General features: G+C 41.3%; 1 long non-coding RNA gene and 1 pseudogene across 3 annotated transcripts; one reads left to right on the plus strand and one right to left on the minus strand.

The window, feature by feature from the left end:
* Positions 1-2,369: 2,369 nt before the first annotated feature.
* On the minus strand, positions 2,370-2,803 carry LOC117086295 (annotated as a pseudogene).
* A 1,145-nt stretch (positions 2,804-3,948) lies between these two features.
* LOC117085155 lies at positions 3,949-23,369 on the plus strand. 3 transcript variants are annotated; one of them, XR_004437822.1, is made up of 5 exons: positions 3,949-4,356; positions 6,634-6,788; positions 11,071-11,172; positions 11,781-11,888; positions 18,360-18,474. It is a non-coding gene; the product is annotated as an uncharacterized LOC117085155 (long non-coding RNA). The 3 variants fall into 3 exon arrangements; XR_004437823.1 differs by lacking the exons at positions 3,949-4,356; positions 18,360-18,474 and adding an exon at positions 22,224-23,369 and having other exon boundaries at positions 4,830-6,788; XR_004437821.1 differs by lacking the exon at positions 3,949-4,356 and having other exon boundaries at positions 4,830-6,788.
* The last annotated feature ends 1,705 nt before the right edge of the window (positions 23,370-25,074 follow it).

Genomic DNA, 25,074 nt, shown 5'->3' on the forward strand with positions numbered 1-25,074 from the left:
AGCAATCCCCTAGTGATGGAAGCATATCATTGTGTGTAGTAGTCAGCTCAGCTTTCTGAGGGAAGTTCTGGCTGTTGGAAAATGATTTCTTATATTGAGCTAGGCTGCAGTGGATGAGAAAAACTATTAAAGTGTTATTATTTATGACCCCCTCTCCAGCCTTTGAAGGAGGAAGACGTCATCACCAGCAGAATGGGCTGCACCGCCTGTGTTGTGTGGATCAACATGATGGATGGGGAGGAGACCTGAAGATGCTGCAATGGCAAACTTGCTCTACATGGAGATGCTGGACGTCCCTATAAGTAAAGACCCACAAAGGGATGCTGGAAGGGCGTGGCTGGATAGGGGTAGGGTGAAGGAGGAGCTGCAGATGAGGAAGGAGTCAAGGTGTAGAATTTGTCTCAAATTATTCTTCAAAGCTTCTCAGGTAGGATTTGGGCATTTGGGTGCATTTCTAGATGCTTCAGTCAGTTGAGGAAAACTGGGGAAACAAACGTGCCCACATGACGTGGTGCATTTGGGTTGTGTCTGTCACCTTGAGGCTCCCATGCATTGGTCTTCTATTCTCAGTCCAAACAACTTTCAGCCCAAGTAGCACCCTAGCAATTAATTGTCCAAATTCTACCTCGATGTCTTTCTACCTAGCCACAGATTTCCTCCCCTCTCAGCTCCAGTGTTTCTTCAAACCACCATGTGTGGAGGGAGAGAGGTGGAGGAAGGCTATATGCCATCTTTGTGGCCCATGTTGAAGATTTTCCAGGGAACAGGGTAGTGCCACGATCTCTAGATGTGCATTAAGGGCTCTGGCTTCCACATCTGTTTCTACAGTAACTTTCTGTGCAACCTCTTGTCATCATTTCTCTTCTTCATGCTTTAATTTACTTTTCTGTAAAACGAGCTGGAGCTGGAACAGAGTTTCAAACTTTTTTTTTTTTTTTTTTTTGAGACAGAGTCTTGCTCATTCGCCCAGGCTGGAGTACAGTGGTGCAATCTCAGCTCACTGCAACTTCTGCCTCCTGGGTTCAAGTGATTCTCCTGCCTCAGCCTCCCGAGTAGCTGGGACTACAGGCACACACCACCACACCCTTCTAATTTTTTGTATTTTTAGTAGGGACAGGGTTTCACCATGTTGTCCAGGCTGGTCTCGAACTCCTGACCTCAGCTGATCTGCCCACCTTGGCCTCCCAAAGTGCAGGGATTACAGGTGTGATCCACTGTGCCTGGCCTCAAATGCTGCTTACTGAGCCTTGAGCCAAGTGACCTCTGGGGTATTGAGCAAGGTGGGCAGCAATGTAGATGCTAAAAGGCCAGATTTCCAAGCCGCCCTGGGCAGCTTTCTTCAGAGCAGTTATCTATTGGACAGATTGGGATCCATTAAAACCCCGAAGTATTTCCACTGCTAAAAAACAAGCCTAGAATCCGATGAACTATCAGTCTTTATCAGTGTGTGGTGCAGGTCCCACTAGGGAGATACAAGCTTATATATGATGCATGGATGAACATTTTAAGTTTTCATAGTTACGTTTATTTTAAAGTGTATTAGGAAAAAAATATAACTATCACATCAAATGTGTGATTTCATTGATACTGATTAAGATGAAGCTACATGTAATTGAATAAGTGAGCTTACTTGAAGAAAGAGAATAAGTAAGTAATAGCGCAGGTGGTATAGGATTATGGCCAACATGATTAACATTTGGGAAAATGGGCAAAGCGACCTCCACAGGCCCTCCTGGCTGTTTCTCCTCCTCCCCATCTTTTCTCTTGTTTCCTCTCTGTGGTCATGTCCTCCTCAACGGAGACGGCATTACAATGTGTACTTTCAGATTCAAAACAGTGGCCTTGACATGCACGAGGTCTGCGCTCTGTGAGTCCCCTTGGCCCTCCCTAGGAGAGCTTTACTTTGGTCAGGGGACAGCTCTGTTTTCCTACCTTCAGTTTCTGATGAGGTACATGAAACCCACAGGAAGCAAACCAAAATGAAAGCAAGAAAAACAAGGCTTGGCAGAGAGCGGCTATCTGCACTTCACCTGGGATTAGAGAAGGCGCTTTTGGCTCCATTAGCAGAATACCTAATGTGCTTGTGTTTGAAGAAGCAAATCTGCAGAATTAGCCGCCAGTGAATTGTTAGTCTTGCAGGCTGTTGATTCTATCTTGCTCTTTTTTAACCATCAGAACTCACTTAGTTTTATTTATTTTTTGGCATGAAATAATTTCCTATATCCTCTTTTTAACTCACTTCTAATAGGATAGCACATCTATTTCTCTCGTTCTGAATTCTGGATGATTTTATTGTTGAGGGAAGACAGTAGATATTGCATATCTACTTTCTTTTTTCTGTTATTTATTTATTTTTTACAGTTTTATGTAAACACAAAGCAGGCCCATGAGCTGCCTACTCATTTTCTTCACTGCACAGCCGGGCATTGGGGTTGGCGACTCTGATGGCCAGCCAGGTGGCCCTTTCCATGATGGCTTTGCAGTTCTTGGAGGAAACATTGTGATCAATCTCAGCACAGTAAGATTTGTTGCACATCAACAGTACTTTCAGCTCCTTGACGTTGTGAACCAGAAACTTCTGGAAGCCACTGGGCAGCATATGCTTTGTTTTTTTATTGCTCCCATAACCACTGTTGGGCATCAAGATCTGGAGCTTGAACCTTCTATGGACCCTGTTGTCAATACCGCTGGATTTCCGCCAGTCACGCTTAATTTTAATATATCAGTCTGACTGGTGCCCAATGAACTTCTTGGTTCTCTTTTTGACTATTCTGGGCTTCACAAGGGGTATGAAGGCGGCCATGATGCTGAGGAGGACATGGCTGCCACCTCCATAGGCAGTGCCAAGGAAGAGAGAACATACCTACTTTCTAATGTTGGACTTGCACTCTGTGTCCACAGTTGATGAAGTGTGGCATGCCATGGTGGACAGACCTTGGGCATCTGGGGCAGACAAACCTGGATTTAAACTTGGCTTAACCATCTGTCATCTGTGGACAGGCCTTTCTTATTTAAATAAGCTTGATTTTTTTTTAAATTTCTTAACAAGAATTATGCTTTTTTTCCCCCCACAGAATTTTTTGTGTGTGGATTTAAGAGGCAACGTATAAAAAAACTCCAGCTTCAGTGTGTTGTTTAGATGTGAAATAAATATCGGCTCTTTTTTCATTTCTCACAAGCCTGACAAGTGCTAGTACTAGATACTACAGCCAAAGCAAAGATGAATATGACATAGGCCAGGATGGCAAATAAGTTTTCTTTTATGCCCAGCTCCCATGAAGTGGTGAAGCCTCAGGGAGTACTGTGTTGAGCTGGATTTTAAGGGTCAGCAGGGAAGAGTGTTGTAGTGGATTAGCCATATCTTTCAAGGCTCAGGAGGGGGCATTGAGGAACACAAATGTCACAAATTTGCCATCACTGACACAGCTCTGTTTTGGGAAGTCAGAGCTAATGGAGTGTAAAATTTGTGTAGAAGAAGTGAATAGCTATTGAACATAAGGAGAGTGGTAGACACTCTTACATGTGTTATGTCTTGAATGCACTCGGCAAACTGGAGAGGAATGAATTACTCTTTGCAGGACAGTGCTCCAGGTGGCCTTGGAACGAACCAGTTTTTACTCCTTTTCCACTTGTAATTCTCAAGAGTAACTATAGAATGTGCCATGAGTGTAGCATCTGAGATAAAGGGGGAGATGGCTGGAACAGCCTGAGTTCTGTTCCAGTCCTGTCCCGTCCTCCTAAAGAAAAAGGGTGTCCTCCGCATCTTCTCACTCATAAGTGGGAGTTGGAGTTGAACAATGAGAACACATGGACACAGGGAGGAGAACATCACACACCGGGACCTGTAGGGGCTGGGGGACTAGGGGAGGGATAGCATTAGGAGAAATACCTAATGTAAATGATGGGTTGATGGGTACAGCAGATCACCATGGCACGTGTATACCTATGTAACAAACCTGCATGTTCTGTACATGTACCCTAGAACTTAAAAGTATATGAAAAAAGAGAAAGAAACAGGGTGTCCTTCAGTGCTTTAGCCCATCATGTCATGTGACCATAGGGAATACAACCGAGGGTGGGCTGCTTTCCCTGGTTCCTTAGCTGCAGTGCAAGTAGGGCACAGGCAGACGGAGCATCATCTGCCTTAGGAAGCTTTTCTGAGCCTTGGGGACGAGCTTACAATGAATCCAAGTCTTCTGTTATCCTTGCTGCCTATCTGTAAGTAATCTGCTTCATGTAACCCTGTGTGCGAATGTGTTCTGTCTCACTGCACCCAGACAAGTTGGCAACCAGTGCATAGTGATCTGCTTCCCATTATTCTCACGCTGTATGAAAGAAAATGGAATTGTAGACAAGGTAAGTCATTTTCTCAAGATCTTACAAAGTAAGAAGTGGTACGAAGAATCTGAGATTTGGACCCCAGATGCCTGATTCCAGAAGCCTTTTGTTTGTGACTATTTAAACTTGGGTGTTCAAATAGAGTCTTAAAAAAGAAAATACTGAGGTAAAATGTAGGTACTTTAAGGTGTGTCCAAGTGCATTAGTCTTAAGTGCTCAGCTTGATGAACTTTTTTTTTTTGAGATGGAGTTTTGCTCTTGTTGCCCAGGCTCGAGTGCAATGGCATGATCTTGGCTCACTGCAATCTCTGCCTCCTGGGTTCAAGCAATTCTCCTGCCTCCACCTCCCGAGTAGCTGAGACCACAGGCCGGCACCACCACACCCAGCTAATTTTTTTGTATTGTTAGTAGAAATGGAATTTCACTATGTCGGCCAGGCTGGTCTTGAACTCCTAACCTCAGATGATCTACCCACCTTGGCCTCCCAAAGTGCTGGGATTACAGGCGTGAGCCACTACACCTGGTCTAGCTTGATGAATATTTAATTAGTTGTATATACTTGTGTAATCATCACTCAGACCATGACATAGAACTTCCTACCATTCCAGAAGCTTCTCTTGGGTACCTTCCTGGTCAAAAGTGTCTCCAGGAGGTGTGCTACTATTCTGATACTTACCACCATCAATTAATTTTGACTCTTCTTCAATTTCATACAAGTGGAATTGTATAGTATTTTCACTTTTGTGTCTGGTTTCTTTGTTCAACATAATGTCTATGAGATTCACCCATGTTGTCATGTTAGTAGTCTTTTTCTTTTTTTTAATTTACTTTGTAGTACTCCATTTTATGAATATACCATGATTTATCTGTTCTCCTCTTGAGTGACATTTGGGTTGTGCAGTTTTTGATTATTATGAAAAAAGCTTCTATGAACTTGCTCATAATGTCTTTGGGTGGGCATGTGACTGTATTTCTCTTCAGTATATACCTAGTAGTGAAATTGCCATAATTTAGGTGAATATTAAACTTTAGTAGATATGAGCTGCTGTGATCTAAATGATGGTGTCCCACTGAAATTCATGTATTGAAACATAATCATCAGTGTGATAGTATTAAGAGGTGGGGCCTTTGTAAGGTAGTGATGTTCTAAGATAAGGGTGGAGCCCTCACAAATGGGATTAATGCCCTTAGTAAATTGATTTGAGGGAGTCCTTTTGCCCACTCCGCTGTGTGAGGACACATAGAAGGTGCCATCTATAAGGAACGGGCCCTCACCAGACACCAAATCTGCTGGTGCTTTATCTTGGATCTCTCAGCCTCCAGAGCTATGAGCAATACATTTCTATTGTTATAAATTAACAAATCTATGGTATTTTGTCATAACACCAGCAAGAGACTAAGACATAGACATTTGCTTTTTACAGGGAATGCTTCACAAGGTCAGAGACTCAGGTCCTCTTATTCTCTGCTATGTCCCCAGAATCCACAGCCATACCTGGCTCAAAGTCAGTGCTAATAAGTCATTTTTGAGTAAATTAATATGTCTGTATCTTGGGCATCCTGGTTCTTGGCTTTGTATTAGGGCTATTGTTTCAGTGAATAGAGAAGTCAGAACCTCTCTCCCTGCATCCAGAATTCCTCTTTTGAAACAAGTATCTTATAATACCTCCTTAAATGTCTTGAAGTGAAGTTCACAGATAATACAACCTGTTTACACATGTGTTTTATTGTTAATATTGTATCCTAACCATTCTACAAAGGAAAACTATAAAGAAAATAATTTATAATAAGGTAATGAGTGTTTCAATATACAAATAACTGGGGAATACTACACTCAAAGGCCCCATGAAATACACAGACATTTGTGACTGTATCCATAATCAGTACAAATGCAAAGTGAGAGGGGATGATCTGCTAATGCATATCATGTTTTGCACTGTTGTTGGTGATATGATTTACCAAATAGTGACCAACTCCTGGTAAAATTTATCATAAAATAAAGTACAATCTTTCTTCAATTGACCCTGGAAAATTCACTGGATGTTAAATGGTATAATAATGTTTTGTTTTTAGATGTAAAATGGAGCAAGGTTCTAGGTTCACATAACTTTTTCAATTACACAAATATCTTGTGGGATATGTAGGGCATCTACTCACCCTGGTCCTCAACCATGAAATCTATTGAGTGCCCTCTCATCATAGCACCAACTATCCTCACAGTTTTCCAAAATATCCTTGGGTGTGGTGCCACCTCTGCAGAAACCCTGATTCTAACTCAGCTCTCTCATTTTACAGATGAAAGAATCATCCCTTTGGGGAGGGAAGAATTACTTGCTGGAAAACATAGGGATTCAAACATAAAGCCTGGACCAGGACCACAGACTTCTGACTCCTTAGGCTCAATCCCAGTTGTATCCATCACAGCAAGTGAAGCCAAGGATTAGAGTCAGGTAGGCTTGGGATCAAATCCTGGCTCTGACCTTGGGAAAACTGCTCCATCTTTTCAAGCCTCTGTTTCATCATTTGCATAAATGAGATTAAAAATAGCATTTACCTTAAAGAATTGTTATGAGGACTAAGAGAGGTTATGACTTTGAATTCCTGGCACATAGTGAACTCTTAATTAATGGTAGCAATTATCACACCGCTTATTCCCTGCTTTAAAGCTCATTCATTTAAATGCCAACAGAAATTGTCATATCCTGGAGAACTTCTCTACTTGAACTTTTTTCTCTGTAGAGAAACACTTGTTTATCATTTGTTTCCAATACTTCAAATCATTCCTTTCCAGGACAAGGCCTCCTTCTAATCTCCCCATTTTCCTCCAAGATGTTCGGGGCCACACTGAAGGGAAAAATGTCTTAAGCAGGGTAGCTCGGAGCATTCTCGTACCTTGACTCTTACTTAAAGAAAGGAAGAAGAACCTTTGGGGCTTTGATTTGGTTTGAAAAGGCAGAAGGGAGGTGATATCAAGCACGTATTTTGACCACTTATTTTGTACCAAGTGCATTGCAGGTGGTCTATTTTGTTGCATTCTCTCAAGAATAGTCCCTGTGAGGTGGACTGTTAAGGATCACCTCCATCTTACAGATGAGAAAGCAGGCACTCTAAGCTGATAAGACCCTTTCTTGAGGTCATACAGAGCCAAGATTAAAATATAAACAAAAAATAAAATTCTAGAGCCCCTCCAAGCAACTGAATGGACCCCTTCTTGGCCAGGGCACTCCAAAGTTAACCTGAAAAACTGGTTCAGGCCATGACAGGAAGAGGTGTCAGACCTGTCTCATTATACCCTCCTCTCTTTAGGAATTCAGGAAAAGTGACCAGCATTTAACATCAACACAGACCTTAAGTCTGATAAGAAACATTTACATTCTATTCTCTCTGAAGCCTGCTACCTGGAGGCTTCATCTGCATGATAAAACCTTGGTCTCCACAACTTCTTATTGTAACCTAGACATTTCTTTCTATTGATAATAACTCTTTCAACCAATTGTCAAATCAGACAAATTTTAAATCTACCCACAACTGGAAGCAGACCCCCCAGTTTCCCTTAAGATACATTTCCGGACTGAATATGCATCTTAAATGTATTTGATTGAAGTCTCATGTCTCCCTAAAATGTATAAATCTAGGCGAAGCCCCAACCACCTTGGGGTCATGTTCTTAGGATCTCCTGAAGGCTATGTCACGGGCCATTGGTGACTCGTATTTGGCTCAGAATAAATTTCTTTAAATATTTTAGAGTCTGACTCTTTTTGTCAACAAAAATCAGCTCTCTGTCTGACACTGTTGTGATTTGGGTTCTTTCAAAAGCAGATCCTGAGACCAGGGTTTGAGTGCAAGTGGGACTTTGGGAGGTGTATTTATCTTTTAAAAAAAATTTTTTTTATGCCTGTGAGCTCTGAATGGACCCTTTATTAATGTGTATTCTGGGACTAACAAAGGCCTGCCTTGAGCCTGTCTTCTTTAAGTGCGCGCGATGCTAGGCTTCCTCAGTAGAGGGCGCTGGAGGACACCACAGCTGAAGGAGGGTTCTTGCCGTTTGTGCGGGGACAGCGGCTCAGTAGTGTGGGTGAGCAAGGACAGCGGGTGGAACTGGTCCTTCTGTGACTCTGCAGCCCCGGCTTGGTGATAATTTTTGTGCAGCCCTCTTGACATGGAAAGCAGAGCCCCCCAGCACAGAATGAGCGCTCCGAAGGGCTCCTGCTCTTATCGGTACCCGGATTACCTTCCCTTTCCCTGTTTGCTGCTCTTGGGTCCGGAACTCAGCCTCCCTTTACAAGCTTCTGCTCGGCCTGTGTGCAGCTGCACTTAGCTGGCAGGGTCACGCGTTGAGGAGCCGCTGCTTCTGCAGCCTCCAGCAGCCCCCGCCAGCTCCCGGGCTCCAACCCTCACCATCAGTTGCTGACTGGCTCCACCTGCGTGCACTCCGGAGGCTGGCTGCATTCTGGTGGTTCCCAGCAATTCCAGGCCAGCTCCAGGCTGGCCAAAGCAGCTAACTTCTCTGCTGTCTCGTGGGCTGAACCTCACCGTTTCCCAAGAGGTCAGAATCCCTCTCAAGTTCATCTTTTCCTAAGTTCACCCTCTCAGCTCTAGGGTGCTTTGTAGTTTCCTTATGTCCATACTCTTCATAGTAGTTAATGACTCTGTGTTACATTACTGTGTGGTTTCTGTCTCTTGACTGGAGCAAGGCTGTCACAGGAGTCAATCCCAGAAAAATGATAAGAGAGTAGGGACGAGAGAAAAGCCAATAAGCAGTATGTTAATGAGTAGGTCCCATCTGGGGCTCAGTCGCACTGGTGTCTCTCTGAGAGTATGGGCACCACACACTTTGGGATTGCCCCAGCAAGGGGCAAGCAAGGGAGCTGGTTGTTTATTCCCCGACTCATTGCTTGAGGCTTGCTCTTGGGGATGGTAGCTCCCTGGAACTTCTGTCCTGCCCTGCATATGTGGACTGTGCAGGGGATACTTCTGTGGCCAGAAAAAGCCCTTGGGCAGAGAGAAGCAGGATCTTGATGCTGAGATGTCTTCGTGCTTGGGAGTTGACCACTGCAGCTGCAGGTGACCTCTGGGGTGGGCCAAGGGGATGTAGGTGGGCAGTGATGCATCTGCTACAGACATGTTGCAGGATGCGGGGCAGCAGAAGGAAACTGATCAGCTGGATGCCAATGAATGGCCCAGATTGATTCAAGGGTAAATTTGCTGGAGGAAGTCTGTTGCAGAAGATCAGATGCTTTCCTGACTGGTGTAATTTAATTGTATGGTCAGTGTTTGCTATGGATAATTGGTTTTTTCTTTGACCTTCACAATCTTGCTGGCTCAATCACGCTGGAAGACACTTTTCTAGCTCTCTCAAATGCAGTAAGACTAACCTGGCTTCCATCAGGAACTCGCGGGCTTGCCATTTCCAGGAGGTGCCAATGGCTGTGACATGCAACCAGCAAACGGCAGTGGTGTTTGTATTTTCCATTTTGCCCTTTACAAGAATATTTCAGCTGAAGCAAAAGGCTTTTTCCTTTACCCTGGGTTTTTAAATAGAAATCTTGGTTGCATTAAGCACTTTTAATTCTGAGCATTAGACAATAAAGTTCAAAGCTCTGTTCTGCTCTTGAACACAGTGGATACCAAGGCGAGAGAGTCCTATAACAAGGAATGCCAGAAAAAAAATATGGGCAGGAGACAAGTTTATTGCGAAGTGTTGTGAACAGTATTTGTGATTAATGCGGACCAAAAAAGGTTATTTCTACATTAAAATCATTCACATTTGCAATAATTTAAACAACTTATCTGATTTCCCCAAGAGGGGATGTGTTCTTTCCACATATAACATGCTCAGGGAAGGAAGAACAAGGAAGCTTACTCTGCCCTGAAACATATCTGGGAGAGCTTTTCTGCCTTGGAAGGATCACCAAGTTATGTTGTTAAGTGACAAAAACAATGTCCAGAAGAGTATCACATAGCTAATTGTTGTGTAAGAAGGAAAAAAAGACTACCTAGTCACATTTACTTATATTTATATGAAAAACTAATAAAAGTAGCTAGGTATACGTAAGGCAGTCAGAAACAAGACTTTTCAATTTATAACTTTTATATCATTTTAATTTAAAAGTTATGCTAATATATTTCCTGTTAAAGAAACAAATAACAACCTGCCCAGTGGAAAGCATCATCATTGTAATAGTGTCCTAAGATCATTTTTTATGACCTTTGAAGGTAACTTAGGATAGGAAAATGCGTTCCATAAAATTCAGCTACCTGCACATAGCGAATCCTTGGCAAACACTTGGAATAGGGTGAAGGTTTTTGTGTGATCATGGAATTTTTTTTTTGTTTGTTTATATCTCTGCTGCTATTCACCATCCAGGCAGCAGGGGGAGGTGTTTCTCTGTTTTTCTTTGTGCCTCCCGCGCCTTCTCCCCAACTTCATATGCAAAACTGACCAAGAATTCTCTAATTCAAATCTATGCACGGAATGCACCACATTTTCTAGATTCATGTTGTTACTCTCTCATATCCAAAATCTTTGGGAGACTTGGAGCTTCCAGCAGGCTGCTAATGATTATTCAAAAGGAGTTGATTGTTGGGTTTGCTGGTGTAAAGTTTATCTTCCCTCTTCTCTGTGCCTCTCCTTGTCACTCCACTCAGCCTTCATACATCACTCGCCATAATCGAGTCACAGAAAACAAAACTTACATTATGGAAATTCACAATCTTTTTTCCATTTTGCAGATGAGACTCAGGATTTAGAAGGCAAAACAAACAAACACACAAATAGAAAGGGGATTAATTTTGGACCTTCATGAATGGTGCCACAGTGGAAAAAAAAAAAAGGTAAAAGAAGGGACTGAGTGTTGGATGAATGTTTATCTCGGTGCCTGGTACTATACCTGCCTTACACCCTCAGAACGCAAGGAAGGGTGTGTCACTAGAGCCATTTTGCTAAGGAGGAGATTAAAGCTCAGGGGGGCTGAGCAACTTGCCCAAATTTGTGTTGCTGGAAAATGATAGAATTGGAATTGGAAGCCAGACTGTATCTAAAGTAGAGACATTTAAATATTTTCTTCCTATACCACACAAAATAAACAGAAGGCAGTCTCTCTCTCTCTCTCTCTCGTCCCTGTCCGCCCCCCGTCTCTGTACCTGTTTTCTCACAAGGGTGTACCACCTGCTCCCTACTCCATGTTGCGTCTATGAAGAGAGAAAAGGAAAAAAGGAAGTTGCTTCAAGAGCTCCCCAAATGCTCAATGGAAGCTGCTCTTTGTTGTACATGGGCAGTGATTTCTTTAGAAAAAGTAGTGACATAGACCTGCCTGAGGTCAGTGATTCCTAGAGCTGTGGACTTGGGGAAGTGCCAGGGAAGCATTGTGCTGTTTAAGAAATTGTTTTGGAGCATGTGCTTGTGTGTGTGTGTATTTCTGAGCCTATCTGTTTCCTCATAGGAGCTGCCTGGCGATGGTCGCAGGTGAAGGTAATGGTGAAGAAGATGCAGATATTGGCAATTTGGAGCATTCGATGAACTAATGACAACATTAACCTAAATACCAGTGGTGAGAACATTTTACCCAAAGTGAAGTTCTTGAGGGCAATCTTGGGTGGCACCTAGCCTCTGTATTAAATAAGATGGACATCCCTTGGGAGAGAATGTGGCTCTTTTTAATTCTGATTAGGGCCAAAAGAGTCTCCTTGATGCCAGCATGACCTTAGTGCCTTTAAACATATACTGTGCTGCCATTTCCACAGAGAGGGACAAGCAGCAGGCTGGGGTCCTTGGACAGGCAGTGGGGCCCAGCCAAAATTTTCTTAGATTGCCTTATTTTCCTTTAATTATGATTACATTTATAGCAAATGATTACGGTTTTCTATTTGTGGTAATGATAAGGGATGTCTTTTAAATATATGTATTTAAGTAAAAAGGTCAATTTAAAGAAAAAAACAGTTGAGCGAATGATAGTAGTGTGGAGATGTGGCAAAAAGGATAAAAGTGTCACTAAAATAATTGAAAGTTGGGGGGCTGGGTGCAGCAGTTCACACCTGTAGGCCCGGCCCTTTGGAGGCCAAGGTGGGTGGATCACTTGAACCCAAGAGTTCAGGACCAGCCTGGGCAACAAAGTGAGACCTTCTCTGTACAAAACAATAAACAAAATTAGCCTGGTGTAGTGGTGAGCACAAGTAGTCCCAGGCACTTGGGAGACTGAGGTGAGAGGATTGTTTGAGCCCAGGAGGTTTAGGCTTCAGCGAGCCAAGATTGTGACACTGCACTCCAGCCTGGGAGATAGAGTGAGATGCTGTCTCAAAAAATAAGAAATAATTGAAATATGGGGATATAATAGTGGATTAGTTTTCAGCATATCTTCCGTTTCAGACATTTTATAATTCTAATTCCATCATTTGAGAATCATGGGAAAATTAGAATCATGCAATACTAGAAAAGAAAGGGATAACTGAGTCTGCCCTCCTCATTTTACAGCTGATGAAATAGAAGCTTAGAAAGATGTGACCGGCCCAAGGTCACACAGTGTTCTGTTGGCTCACATCCCATTTGTGTGTGTGCACGCGTGTGTGCACACAGATGTGTGTGTGCGTGTGTGTTTATGGGAATGGGGGAAGGAAGCGAGCAGGAGGGTAGCCTGAATATCGAACCGCCTGGGCTTTAATGTAATTCAGGTTGTCTTGGCACCATGGAGGGAAAGAGGGAAGACAGAGGGAACAATCTTTGAACAAAATGAGAACTCCTAGATAACAAGGGGTGGGGGGAATATCCTGAAAATCTAAGTTTCCTGTGCATGCTACAGCAACAAGGGCAAGAGCTGGCTGATTTCCCCCAGTAAATACAGCAGTGGCTTTTTGCTGCGGAATGTGGCATTAAATTCAATAGGTCAGCATTAAGCGTGAACAAAATGTGATGACTGATTAGGAAATGAATGGTAAGTCATGGATGGCAGATCCTGATTGTGATGATGCTTATCAACACCTCCCCACCCCCACACTGGAACAAACAAAGCTGCACAATGTCCTTGCAGGCTGACAAAACTGGACCCACATGTGCTGGTCCTGGGACAATTGAATTCTGGCTATGCCAGTCATCTATCAGGAAATTAGATGTCAAAGGGAGAAAGGACCCAACGACGCTTCAGGGCCTGTGCTTCTGGGGAGGGGGTGCCCCTGCTTCCTCCTCACCATGAGGTCTGCCCTGAGACCTGCTTTCCTATTGAGATTACCAAAGTGGGATGTAATCCAGGATTAAAGCTCCTCTTTTTGGATGGGGCTAGGGACCCAATGCATGGCCCAGAGAGGAAACTTAATATGTTTTTGTGGAATGACCAGAAGCCTGGATAAATCAATGGGTCTCTCACCGTGCTTGATGTAGAGCCAGAATTTGATAAAGGTTCATCTCCTGCTCATCCTCATCCTGTGTGAATAAGTCACTCAATGTTTTCAGTGTCACTATTTCTTCATGCCTAAAATTCAGATAAGAAAGTGTCTCCTACAAATAGGTTCTTGGGATATGGGACAAAATGAGTCTGCTGAGTGTGATAGTTGTCTGTTCATTCACTCATTAAATCGTTCATCCAACCAACTGCTATTTGTTAAATATTTAGTAGGGATGTAACATAGACACCTCCTTATAGAGGTTAAGATCTAGTGGGCAAGTCAGATAGCAATTATGTAAATAAATAGATAACCAAGATAATACTTTTAGAATATCATACATGCTAGAATGAAATAGTAATTAGATAAAAATAGTAACGGTAATAATAATGATAAAAGCTAACATTTATTAAATAGTATAAACCACGCACTGTTTTAAACCTTTACCTGTATTACATGTTTAATCCTTATCAACATCTTATTCTTTCAAGGAGTAATAAAGTTATTATTCCATTTTATAAAGAGCTGGAAAGCAATGGGGAGCAGTTGGCATTTTAGACAGAGTGGCCAAGAAAGACTTCCGTGGGAGGTGACAGATAAGCAGGGCTGGAAGTGTTCATTTCTTGTGTATCTCTAAGATCCATATTCCTCTTTCCACTCACCCCACCCCTGCACCACCATTATTTGGTGAAAACCACCATATTGCTCATTGGCATTGCAACTACCTTCTAACTGGATGCCCTTCTAGCAGCCAGAATGGTGTGAGAGTGACTGGAGGTGCAGATGGGTTGGCTATATGCATTTGGTCCATTTACTTCTCTGCTGACCTTTCTAGGAGGTGGCTTATTGCTATTGCCTGAATTTGAAGACTACATGGCTCAGACTCTGGGATGACATGACAAGGAGTAATGACTCACTACCATGTATTTGCCCATGGGAAATCTGGGAGTTTTTTTTTTTTTTCTTTTAAACATTAAGTCATGCCATTTACTGTGGGAATGGGGCAGAAAATTACCCAGTGGTGGAGGCAGAAGCAAGAATAAGGTCCACAAACGGTAAGTTCCACAGCTTTTCACCTCCAATATCCCACCTGGGTCTCCCAACAACCTTGTAAAACTGATTGCTATGCATGTTGAGTGTTTGGGAAACATCAGAGAAACAAAGGCCGAGATGCTTCATAAGTGTAGCCAGAGCCATACAGCTAGTGCTTGAGCTTTTTCATAAATAAAGAACCTGTTCATTCACCTGACCATAACCGATAGGGATAGTTTCTTTCTTCAAAACAAAGCCAACCACCACCACCACAATTACTACTACTTATTGTTATACGTATTTACCCTGTGCCAGTGTCTTAATTCTGCTTGCTATAACAAAATATTATAGACTGGGTGGCTTTTAAACAATAGAAATTTATTTCTCACAGTTCTGGAGGCTGAGAAATCCAAGATCAAGGTGCTGGTAGATTCAGTGTCTGGTGAGGGCCTGTTCTCTGGTTGACAGATGACACCTTCTCACCATGCCCTCACATGATAGAAGGAGTGAGAGGTCTCTCTGGGGCCTCTTTCATAAGGGCACTAATCCCACTCATAAGGGCTTTAAACCTATCACCTAATCACCTCACAAAGGCTCCATCTTCAAATACCATTACTTGGGAGGCTAGGATTTCAACTTATGAATGCTGGGGAGACATCAACATTCAGTCCATAGCATTCTATTTTGGCTTCCCCCAAAATTCATGTCTTTCCTACATGCAAAATACATCTATTCCATTCCAATAGCTTCAAAAATCTTAATTTGTGCCAGCAATGACTTTAAAGTCTAAGTCCAATGTCTCATCTAAATATGATATTTAGATATCAGATGTGGGTGAGACTCAAGATATGATTCATTCTGAGGCAAATTCCCTTCTAGCTGTGAGACTATGAAGCCAAACAAGTTATATGCTTCCAAACTGCAATGGTGGAACAGGCACAGTAAGACATTAACATTCCAAAAGAGAGAAACAGAAAAGAAAAAACGAGTGATAGGTCCTGGGCTAGTCTAAAATCTCAAGGCTTGAGAATGATTTTCTTTGACTCCAGGCTCTGTCCTCTAGTGTTACTGGGATGGTGACCCTGATCCCATGGCTCTATTGAGCATTGCTATAGTGGGGGCTCTCTGTGGTGGTTGCACCCCATGGCAACTCTCAGCCTGAGTCATGAGTCTGAGGATCTGGGCAGCTCCATCTTCCTAAATCTGGGTGGAGGCAGCCATACACCCATGGTTCATGCACTTTGTTACCGGCAGATATGGTACCCTGTGGATGCTGCCAAAATTTATCATTTGTGTCTTCCAGAGGGGCAGCCACAGTGTCCTGTACCACACCTTGTTGGAGACTGAAAGAGTGAGGGTCGTGATCAACTCAGTATACCACTGGAGGCTATATGAGTAAGCAGCAAACTGTTTCTCATAAATGCAGCATTTTGGCAAATTGACAAACTGCGCATGCCACCCGGAAGGACTGCTGAGGGCAGTCATGACCCAGGTGCAAGTGTTTCTTGTAATTAGGCATAATTTAAGCCTGTTAGTAACAATATGAACCTGTGATCAATTAAGCAGCTGACCCGTCATTACCTCCTCCTCCCTCCTCATTCTACCCAATAAATAAGGAGGGCTGTGGAAGCTCGGGTGGCTGCTTTTGCTCTCTAGAAGCAGGGAGCCCTTTTCCTCTTCTCTTCTTCTCTCTTCTTCTTCCCCATGCTAACCTTTTCTTAAAATACTTACTTTTGTTTTTTGTTATCATTTCTATGTTTGTCCCTTCATTCAGTTGTAATGATAGTCTCAAGCAGTAACAGTAATAACTGCTGTAATGATGGTCTCAAGTAGTAACCATGGCAGTCGTCACACACCTGGCCTCACTGGAGCCACACCTGGGTGGCTGAGAATTGCCACCCAGGAATTGCCACTGGAAAGTAGAGAGTAGAGCCTAAGATAGTGCCAGGCAGCCAGTGCTGAGGGCCCACAGGTGTCTGAGGCTTTTCCTTTAAAATTGTTCTGTCCTGCAGGCTCTGAACTCTGGGCCTGAGAAGGTAAAGGCAGCCTTGATGATCTTTGAAATGCTCTTGGGGTTATTTTTCCCTTGTCTTGGCCAATAGGTCCTGGATAATCCATACTAATCTTCTTATCAAAAGGTTGCTTGGCCACACCCTATTCCGGAATATACTTTCTCATACTTTTAATATGGGTAGGCTGTGAAATATCCTAACCTTTAAATGCTGTTTCCCTTTTGATTAAAAATTCTGTCTTTAAATCATTTTTCTCTTCTTATATTTGACTATAAACATTTAAGAGGAGCCAAGCCATACCTTTAACACTTTGCTTAGATATTTCCTCAGTCAAATATTCTATTCTTTGTGTGCAAATTCTGCCTTTCACAAAACACTAAGACACAGCAATTCAGCCAAGTTCTATGCCACTTTGTAGCAAGGATAACCTTTTCTCGGGTTTCCAATAATATGTTCCTTATTTCTATCTCAAACCTCACCAGGCTGGCCTTTACCATCCATATTTCTACAAACATTCTGTTCATGACCACTTAAATATTTCCTTAGAAGGTTGAGGCTCTTTAAACAGCTTTCTTCTTTCCATCCTGACCCTCACAAGGTTCACCCTTAACAGTCCACCTGGCAATGTAGGCTGTTTTTTAGACTATACCTCAAAACTTCTCTAACTTCTACCTGTGATTCCATTCCAAATCTGCTTCCATATTTTTAGATCTTTGTTATAGCAGTGCCCCCAATTCTTGGTTCCAATCTTCTTTGTGAATTTGAGCTGTTATAACAAAATACTACAAGTTGGATAGCTTTGTAAAGAAGAGAAATCTGTCACCGTTCAGGAGTCTGGGAAGTCCAAGGTGAAGGTGCTGGCAGACTTGATGTCTGGTAAAGGCTTGCTCCCTGGTTCATAGTCCTTTCTTGCTGTGTCTCCACATGGTGGAAGGAGTGAGGGGTCTCTCTCAGGTATCTTTTTTTCATAAGGACATGGACACCAACTCCACTAATGAGGGCTCTGTTCTCATGATCTAATCACCTTACAAAGGCCCCACCACTTAATACCATAACCTTGGGGTTTAAAATTTTAACATATGAAATTTGAGTGGACAAAAACATTCAGACCATAGCAGCCTGATCCTGAATCAAGAGATTTATGTATATTAACCCATTTAATCCTATTGTATGCTGTGTAGAATTTGGCAGTATCTAGCATATAGTAATAGTTTAATTAATGTTAACTTATATGACTCTATTTTTGGATAAGGAAAAACTGAGGCCCAGAAAGGTTAAGTGTCCTGCCCAAAGTTGCACAGTTGGTAAACAATGGGCCTAAGTTTTGAATACAGGCCATGTGGTTATGTGATTGAGCTCTCATCCGTGATGTACTTTGTCCACCTGTGTAATGGTTGGGTTGTCTCAGTGTGTGTTTGTGGGCAGTACATGCTGAGTTTTAGTCTTTTGCAACTTGTTTCTGTCAATACTTAGAGGTTTTTTCTTTTTTATTCAAATTTCTATTTGAAGTCATTTTAGCTTTGGATCTCCAGTTCCTCAGAGACTACTGTGGGTGTGGCCCACACTGATTCCTCCCTAGAACCAATTCATGTCTTTCTCATTTAGGAAGGTCTGAGGATCTGGGATCTTGGAGGAGGAAGATGTTTACTCATGGTGCCTGAGTGATGGATGCTTTTTCAAAGAGTTTGTAGAATTCAATCCTCATGAGCACAATTGGATTTGAAATTTAAGTCATAGGGATTTTCTATTTTGCATTTTGTGAAAATTTCAAATATAAAGCTATTCCCTGAGTAGATAATGTCTTGGCATTCCCTCTTCTCTAGTCCAGGCTGCAACTTTTTGTTCACTTTGCTTTATTCCACAGAGATTTTATCTGTCAGGCTCTGTGCCCAATAACATAGAGAAAGCAAACTGAAGGGGATTCAGACTCTATATTCAACTCTCTGGGATATGTCAGATAATTCCTAATGAAAGTATTCATGAAGGAGGTAAAATTTTACCCATGATTTGAAAGATGCTTGGATTTTGATAGAAGGAGAAGGAAGTATAGCTCAGAAATCCAGAACCATTTGAGCCTAGGGATGGAGGTGAGAAAGGCCAAGATGAGCTGAAGGAGGCAGAGGACATTTCAGATAAGCTTGAGATTTCTGTTTGCAGCAGAGGAAAATGTGACTCTTTAAATTTTTGGATGCTCTTCTCTGATAATAGGGTAGCCTCAGCATGAGCTTTCCACTCAATCTCACCATTGGAAACCTTCACCTGTCACATTTCCCTAGAAGATGAAGAGACCCTTCATGTCTCACAAAGTTAAGAGTAAAAGTCAACCTTTATTGTTCACTGTCTTAGTCCATTCAGGCTGCTATAACAAAAATGCCATGGTCTGCATGGCTTATAAACAACAGAAATTTATTTCTCACAGCTGTGGGGACTGGGAAGACCAAGCTAAAGCACCAGCAGATTTGGAGTCTGAAGAAAGCCCACCTCCTGGTTCACAGATGGTACCATTTTGTATAACCTCATGTGACAGAAAGGACAAGGGAGCTCTCCAGGGCTTTTTGTAAGGGCACTGAGCTCATCCACAAAGGCCTTGCCTCATGACTTAATCACCTCCCAAATGCCCCACCTCCAAATACCATCAGATTGGGGTGAAAAATTCAATGTATGATTTTGGGGACACAAATATTCAGTCTGTAGCACGTACTTTCTGTGTGCTAAGGACAACGGTAAGCACTTTGTATGTGTATTGCCTTTGAGCTAGTCTTGATTATTCCCATTTTGCAGGGGAGAAGCCAGCAGGCTCAGAGAAGTTCCAGGTCACAGGTCAAGTAAGGGGTGAAGTAGGCTTTCAAACCTTCTGCTGTGTTGGACTCTAAACCTTCTGCTTCTTTCACTACACTTTGGTACTAGAAGGAGATTTTCCAGGACTTGGCAGTGGAAAGAACATAGCTGTTGGCCTTAGAAGGCAAGCTTAGAGCTGTGGTGGTCACTTCCCATTGAAGTCTTTAGAGCATATGATTCCAGCCACACAGGCAATTTTAAATTTACTATTAGCCCCATTAAAAAAGGAAGAAGAAACATGTGGAGTTCACTTTAATCATATATTTGATTTAACTCAATATATCTAAAATATCATCATTTAACAGGAATCAATACTAAAAAAGTTATTAGTGGAAATATTTATATTTTTGTAGCAAATCTTTGAAATCCTATGTTCATTTTACACTTAAAGTACATCACAGTTTGGCCTAACCATGTTTTGAGTACTCAGTACACACATGTGAGCATTTGCTGCCTTCCTGAACGTCACAGGTTTAGAGGAAGCTTTAGTCATCATTGCCATGATAACAACAATTGCTAACAGTAATCAAACATTCATTAGGTGTTGGAACCTGTATTAGTTTGCTAGTGCTGCCATAACAAAAGACCACAGAGGAGGTGGTTTAAATAACCGAAATTCATTTGCTCAAAGCTCTAGAGATGACAAAACCAAGCAAAGGTGTTGTCAGGTTTGATTTTTCCTGAGGCTCCTCTCCTTGGCTTACAGATGGCTACTTGAGTCTCACTGTGTCCTCACATAGTCTGCCCTCTGTGTAAGCACATCCCTGGTTTCTTTCTGTGTGTCCGAGTTTCTTTTTGTAAGGATGCCAATCAGATTGGATTAGAGCACAGTCTGACAGCAATGTTTTAACTTAGCTACTTCTTTAAAGGTTGTCTGTAAATACAGTCACATTCTGAGGTATTGGGGCTAAGACATCAACATATGAATTTGATGGAGAGGCACAATCCAGCCTACAAAAGACATCAAGTTATATATTTTATATAATGAGTTTAAACTTTCATAATTTCATGATTAGTACTGTCAGTAAATGTATTTTACAGATATAAAATTTGAGGCAAAAAGAGATCAGGTATCTTCTTTAAGGTCATACAATTCTGGTAATGCAGAGCCAGAATTTATTTATACAGAGTTCTGTCTGATAAGAGTCTTCATTCCTTTGCAAAATTCAGTACAGAAATTTCAAAATGTAATTGGAAGCCTTGATAACAGACTAGACAAAGTGGAAGAACGAATTTCAGATCCTGAAGACTGGTCTTTTGAATCAACCTAGTCAGGCAAAAATAAAGAAAAAAGAATTCAGAAAAATAAACAAAGCCTCTGAGAAATATGGAATTATGCAAAGTGACCAAACTTATGATTCATTGGCTCTCTTTAGAGAGAAGAGAAAGTATGCATCTTGGAAAACATATTTGAAGGTATAATCCAGAAAAGTGTTTCCAATCTCACTAGATGGGTTGACATGCAGATACAGGAAATCCAGAGAACTCCTGAAAGATACTATACAAGGTGATCATTGCAAAGGCTTGTACTCATCAGACTTTCCAAAGTCAACACCAAAGAAAATCTTTAGGACAGCTACAGGAAAAGGCCATATTACCTATAAAAGAAATTCCATCAGACTAACAGTGGACTTCTTAGCAGACACCTTCTAAGCCAGAAGAGATTAGGGGCCTGTTTTTAGCATTTTAAAAGAAAAGGAATTCCAACCAATAATTTCATATTCTGCCAAACCAAACTTCATAAACAAAAGAGAAATTATAGTCTTTCCCAGACAAGCAATCTCTAAGGGAATTTGTCACCACCAGACTGGCTTTACAAGAGATGTTTAAGGGAGTTCTAAACATAAAAACAAAAAAATGATACTTGCCACCACAAAAATACATGTAAGTGCATTACCCACAGACCTCATAAAGCAACTATGCAATCAAGACTACACAACAACTAGCTAACAACACCATGGCAGGAACAAAACTTCACATATCAATATTAACTTTGAGTGTAAGTAGCCTAAATGCTCTACTTAAAAGACATAGAGTGAAAAATTGGATGAAAACCATGACTCAACCATCTGCTATCTTTAAGAGACCCAGCTCACATGTAATGACAGCCATAGGCTCAAAGTCAAGGGATAGAGAAAGGTGTATTATGCAAGCAAAAATCAAAAAAGAGCAGAGGTTGCTGTTCTTGTATCAGACAAAACAGACTTTAAACCAATAACACTAAAGAAGAAAAAAAAGAAGGAAATTTCATAATGATAAAGGGTTCAATTCAACAATGTTTAACCATCCTGAATATATATGCACCAATATTGGAGCACCTGGATTTATAAAGCAATTACTACCAGATCTTAAAAAAAAGAGCCACACGGTAATAGTGGGGGACTTCAATACCCCACGGACAGCATTAGATAGATCATCCACGAAGAGTCTTCATTCTTGCCACCCAAGCTGGCCAAATGAAACATGGCTGCCTTCATGATAGGTATATTTGGGTGCAGCTAAGAGCCTGTTGCACTTTATCAGCAGTTCCTCCTAATTGTGTGTGGAAAAGCAGCACCATCAGGGAAAGGGATCCAGAAGGCTAGAGAAGTTGAGAGCACACACGTGTTTTTATTTTTATTTTTCTGACAGATACTTTGATCTTGGAATGGAGATACAGGTCTGGGAGGAGAAAGGCTGGCTGCATCGATGGGGTTGAACAATAGGATCTGACATCCTGAGCAAAGGAGGAGATGGTGATGGCTTCTTGGGCTGGCTGCATCACTGAAGATGAAGAATACACTTTCCCCCTGAAGTCTAGCTGACCAATCATGCATGGATATGAAATAAACATGGATGGTATTGTAGGAGGAATTGCGTTCTCCAAGATAATATGTTGTAGTCCTAACCCTGGAACCTGTGAATGTGACTTTATTTGGAAATAGGGTCTTCACAGATGTAATTAGTTAAGAAGAGATTATACTGAGTTAATGAAGCTGTAAGTCCAATAACTGGTGTCTTTATAAGAAGGCCATGTAAAAACAGAGACACACAGGGAGAGCACTATATGAAGATGGAGGCAAAAATTGGGGTGATGCCTCTATTAGTTTGGTACAAAAGTAACTGCATTTTTTGCCATTGCTTTCAATGGTAATATATGCCGAGGAACACCAAGGATTACCAGCAAACACCAGAAGCCAGAAGAGAGGCGTGGAACAGATTGTCCCTCAGAGCCTGAAGAAGGAAACAAGCTTGCTGATATCTTGATTTTGTACTTCTGGCTTTCAGAACAGTGAGAGAATACAGTTTTGTAATTTTAAGCCACCAAGTTTGTGGAACTTTGTTACGACAGCCCTAGGAAACTAGTACAGATGGGAAGGAAGAAGCATTCATGGAAATAATTGATTTGGATGATAATAAGTATGACTTAGAGAGAAGAATAGAGATGCAGAATGTGTCTTGGGACTTACAGGAAAGAATAAATTTAGAGGAAGATAGAAATTTTGGTCTTAGAATCTTCACCCAATTTGCTAGGGCATAATATATAAAATAAAGTAATGAGAAAAGGTGGTAGGTGTGATATTTCAAAGTCACCAAAAAGTGGGCTAGAAATTGCTATTTGGTATAAACATAAATGAGAAGAATATACCTATTACATGGGGAGGGAATTTGTGTTAACAACAACAACAAAAGACAGATTTATGAAAATCAGAGGTCCTGAGAGGGGAATCAGGCCAGCAAAGCTTAGGGTGAGGATATAAATAAAAATGAATTGAAGTGATGTTCTTAAAGTTATAGTAAAACGCCATGTGAACATTGAAATGAACTGATGTCTTTGTTTCCTGTGTCACAAGCTGGCTCAAAAGTAAGATTTTGTAGTATTGGAAACTCATGTTAACTGTCCAGATATCTGCTATACATTTTATCTGACTGAAAGTGGGAAAGTGTGACATGATTTTTTTCTTTCTTAACTGATAATTTCATTTCACAAGGGCCAGTGGCAAAAGAAATTTCTACTCTGGACCTAATTATGAGCTGTTAATTGGTTGGTGAAGTGGAGGTGGCAGGAATCTTAAGAGAGCCAGATGGGATTCCCCCTTTTGGAGTATATGACCTTATTGAGTTTTTGAGCACTGATGAGAAGATTAGATAAACTTAGTCAGGGTTGCACCCTAGACTTTGGAAGGAAAGGTTTAAAAAGCTTTCAGATAACATCTTATCTTTACTTCTTATTGATGGATGATGTCAGATTCTATAGGCTTTCTTTTTCTCCCTCCCTTCCTCTCACATGCTTCTACTTTCAAATGAATCATTAAAGAATATTAAATTTTAGCATTTAAAAGTTGAAATTTGCCAGGACTGGCATTTCAGGGAAAATGAAATTGGCACTCAGCCAGAAGTCAGGCAGCCTCATGAAGCGTCTGTGCATGGCTGCATCGAGGTGGCGGCACTCCCACTGGATGAACTCTCAGTTGCTATATATCAAAGGTAGATGGTTGTGCTTGTCACATGCTGCTATCATGCTTGTTAGATATAAATGGCAGCTTGTTTGTTTCATCATTGTTAATTTAGATTGTTGTACCTTGTTAGCAAAATTTTATAGGGGTTTGTTACTTTTATTATGGGAAATGAAAATATTTTTGTCGTTTATATGTTGAAACTAGAGTCCTCCAATAACTATACCTTGTTATATATATTACCATCAATTAGAATGTGAAATAGCAAGCTGCTATGGTTAAAGCCAAGGAATGCATCATCTTAACCATCCTTAAATATTGTACTGTACACATTTTATTGCTAACACTAGAAGCAGATTAACAAGTGTGAATGTTGGTCTCACCTAAGCTGTTTAAACCACACTTCTTTAATCACTAAAATTGGAATAATAGGACCTATTTTAGTGAGGGTTAAATGACATCATACATATACATTGTTTAGAAAATGCTCAATAAATAGCTAATAATTACTACTACTTAAAGAGTGCTTATAATTGGCTAGGCACTATATGAAGTGCACATATTGACTAATCCTCAGAAAGCCACATAAGGTAAGTACTACTATTATCTCTAATGGTAGTTAATAGTTGTAGATAATGGTAGTTTTATAAATAAGAAAAGCCCAAGGTACAGGGCATTTAGGTTAACTCTCAAAATCACAGTTAGTAAGTGGCAGATTGGGTATTTGGACCCAGGAAGCCTGCTTGTACGCATCTTACTGGTAACTAATATGCTGCCTCTGATAATAACAACAACACACCCCTTTCTTTTCCAAAGGCGTCATACAATAACATGACAAGATGGCCAAGTGAATGGTCTCTATTCATTTGCAAACCATTTCTCTCCCTACTTTCTGTGGGCATCTGGAGGGGATGTGTTTTACCCCAGTTTTCAACACTAAGCTCAACCCTTGCTCAATGAATAGCTGTCAATCTTATCCCCTTATTTACCTTTTTGATTATGCTATTTTTGTTGATGATGCTAATAAAGCATTGTTCTTTCTGGGA

This window comes from Trachypithecus francoisi, unplaced genomic scaffold, assembly GCF_009764315.1.
Source record: "Trachypithecus francoisi isolate TF-2019V2 unplaced genomic scaffold, Tfra_2.0 Lachesis_group1, whole genome shotgun sequence".
Taxonomy (NCBI): domain Eukaryota; kingdom Metazoa; phylum Chordata; class Mammalia; order Primates; family Cercopithecidae; genus Trachypithecus; species Trachypithecus francoisi.